The following is a 3474-nucleotide window of genomic DNA, read 5'->3' as shown; positions in this document are numbered from 1 at the left end:
TAGCGTCAGCACGTAGGGCCGCTCCACCGCCCTCCTCCCCCCGCCCCCTGGCCTCGGCGTCGCCTAGCAACGGGCGCGGGAGGCGGGCCCGGGCCCTGTTACCTAGTAACCGAGCCGTTCTTCTTCTCCCCGGGAGCCCTAGGCTTCCCGCCAGAGTGGGTCCTCTGCTTGCCGCGCACCCCTCCGGCTCCTCTCCCCTCCCCTCCGCGGTGGGATGGAGATCCCAGACTCACTGCGACGACCCTGGTTCTCCTTGCCCGCTGGGTTAGGGACAACAGCCTAGTCGCCGGCTTGCTACATCCCGGCTCAGATTCCCATCCGCACCCAGGCCTAATTCCTGCAAGTCTTCCCCCACTCCTCTCCTCTGAAATAGTTTTCCCACCCCGGCTAAGAACCACAGCTCTTGCCTCGTGAACACCGTGAACACCGCAGCGGCACCTTCTGCAGGTTTTGCTTCTAAGTCAAAGGGGCCTCCACGCCTTGTCGGGTTTTCTGCAACGATGTGCAAGCCTTCATTTCTGTTTTCGTTCATCTGGTGGTAGAAAAGGGCACATTTTGTGTATTAAAATGCTTTATAGTGACGACAACAACCAGTGTATCAATGTTTCATCTTCCTGAAAAAGTAAATCCTATATAAAACCCTTAAGCTTGTGAAACCTCGCGGCTCTTTTTCAGCTGGCTACAGGTCACCTGTTAACTCTGTGTTGTTTGGGTTTTAGGCAGGGCCGCACTGTTTAGTCCACTCTGGTATCAAAATTTAATTCTTCCACAGTGTGGGTATGTGCCACAACGCTGAGAATCTATCCACAAAACAAGTGTGGTCTGACCTTCCACACACCCTGTAAGGGGGGACGATCCAATCTGTGTCTGTAATACTGAAGAACTGCCTACATTTTACATTCCCATTCTCCCACAAGCCTACACCGGAGTATTCCGGACTTTATATATCATACAATAGAACAGCATTGGAAATACAAACAATCAGGCATGGAAGAAAAAAGTAATATTCTCAGCTGGGCAGTAGTGGCGCATGCCTTTAATCCCAACACTTAGGAGGCAGAGGGAGAGAGGTCTCTGAGAGTTCAAGGCCAGCCTGGTCTACGAAGCGAGTTCGAGGACAGCCTGAGCTGTTACACAGAACCTGTCTCGAAAAACCAGAAAATAAAAAAATAAATAAATAAAAATAATATGCTCATATAAAAGGCTATGTGCTATGACTCTTTGAATGAAGGAATGCAGGAATAAATAACTACTCTTCGAGATTTGTCAGTGTGAGGGCCTGTGGGTGTAGCTCATTTGGTAGGAGTGCCTTTCTAATATGCACGAGGCCCTGGTGCAATGCCCAGCAACACATAAAACTTGTGTGGGGTCATACTTCTGAAGCAGCGGCACGCCAGAGCTGGAGGCAGAGGAATAAGCATAGAATCAGGGAGTCCCAGGCCAGTGTGGAAAACCACCTCAAAAAAAGAAAGAAAAAAAATCGCTGCTAATTTCCAACAAGATGACTATCAGTATCTAGATGACACACAGCAGTTCTTTGGGGGAAAGTGGAATGAGGAGTCACACGCCAGTTAAGCCAGAACTCGGGAGATAAAGACAGGATTTATGAATTCCAGTGCAACCTGGCTACATACTGAGACCTTATCTCAAAGCTAAACAGCTTTTGGCAACTTATGATTTTTAAAAAGGAAAGGACCTTTCCTTTATAATGTATTTATAGTTTAAATATATTATATTTTATATTATATTTGTAATATAACCCCAGAAACTTCAAAATGTCTGTAGTCTCCCATTGGAGTCCTCAAGTACGGCAACGATCACTTCCATTTTAGAGGATGCCATTTTAAGAGATTACATGTGTTTATGTGTATGTGTGTGCTCGCAGATGCACATGTACCCCTGAGTGGGTGTTCCTGTCAGAAGAGAGCATTAAAGGAGTCAGCTCTCTGGTACCATGTGGTCCCACGGCATCTAACTTAGGTCACCAGGCTTGGTGCTAAGCACCTTTACACACTGAGCCGTCTCAGGGGCTTGAATTTCTTCTTTGGTGCCCTCTAACCGTAGTGAGATGAGTTATTTCTCTAGCTGGATAAATATGCTTCAATTTACTCACTCGTTGGGGTGCTTTGTATGGGAGTCTTTTATTGTTTGGCATCAAAACAATGTCTTCTTTTTTTTTTAAAGATTTATTTATTTATTATATATCATATATAGTGTTCTGCCTGTATGTTTGTCTGCACACCACAAGAGGGTATTGGATCTCCTTGTAGATGGTTGTGAACCACCATGTGGTTGCTTGGAATTGAACTCATAACCTCTGGAAGAGCAACCAATGCTCTTAACCTCTGAGCCATCTCTCCAGTCCCCAAAACGATGTCTTCTTAATATGTATGTAAAGTACATGAACAAATTGTAAGTTCCCGCTGACCTAAGACCTGTCTCAAGCCCATCGGAGGCAAAGACAGACTTCCTCTGCAGGCAGCCTAGCTTCAGAGCCTGTGTTCATAGTCTCCCCAGTTAAAGGCATAGGATGGAGTTCTGGTATGCCAACAATCAGTTCTACAGCTCAGCGGGCATGCTTCCTGCAGAGAAGACACCAGGCAAGCCTTTAAAAAAGTGACACTGAAGAGTCTCAAAAAGAAGTAACAATGAGGGGCTCGAGAGATGGCTCAGTGGTTAAGAGCACTGACTGCTCTTCCAGAGGACCTAAGTTCAAGTCCGAGCACCCACAAGGCAACTCATAACTGTCTGTAACCCCAAGATCTGACACCCTCACACAGATATACATGCTGGCAAAACACCAATGTGATATGGGATTTCCCTCTACATGCTGTGATTACCATTAATAAGTAAAGAAACTTTGGGACCTGTAGCAGGGCAGAACTTAGGTAGGTGGGAAAAACTAAACTGAATGCTGAGAGAAAGAAGGGTGGAGTTAGAGAGAAGCCATGTAGCCCCACTGGAGCCAGAGGGAACCTTAGCTATTAAGCCACAGCCACATGGCAATACACAGATTAATAGAAATGGGTTGAATTAATATTTAAGAGTCAAACAATAAGAAGCTAGAGCTAATAGGCCAAAGTGATTTAATTAATATGATTTCTGTGTGATTATTTTGGTTCTGGGCAGCCGGGACAAACAAGCAGCCTCCCAGCATCACCAATGCACATAAAATAAAAGTTGTTTTTTTGTTTTGTTTTACAAGAAGAAGAAGAAGAAGAAGAAGAAGAAGAAGAAGAAGAAGAAGAAGAAGAAGAAGAAGAAGAAGAAGAAGAAGAAGAAGAAGAAGAAGAAGAAGAAGAAGAAGAAGAAGAAGAAGAAGAAGTGGCAATACTTTGTAACATTACTTTGTGGCACATTCACATCCTTGTTCCAGGCTGGGCGGTGCTGGGCGGTAGTGTTGCAAGCAGGCCTTAATCCCAGCACTTAGAAGGCAGAGGCAGGCAGATCTCTGTGAGTTCAAGGCCAGCCTGG

The sequence above is a fragment of the Alexandromys fortis genome, unplaced genomic scaffold (genome assembly GCF_014885135.2).
Source record: "Alexandromys fortis isolate MF-2015 unplaced genomic scaffold, M_Fortis_MF-2015_v1.1 scaffold_24, whole genome shotgun sequence".
Lineage (NCBI taxonomy): Eukaryota > Metazoa > Chordata > Mammalia > Rodentia > Cricetidae > Alexandromys > Alexandromys fortis.
Note: the sequence above shows the minus strand (reverse complement) of the source record.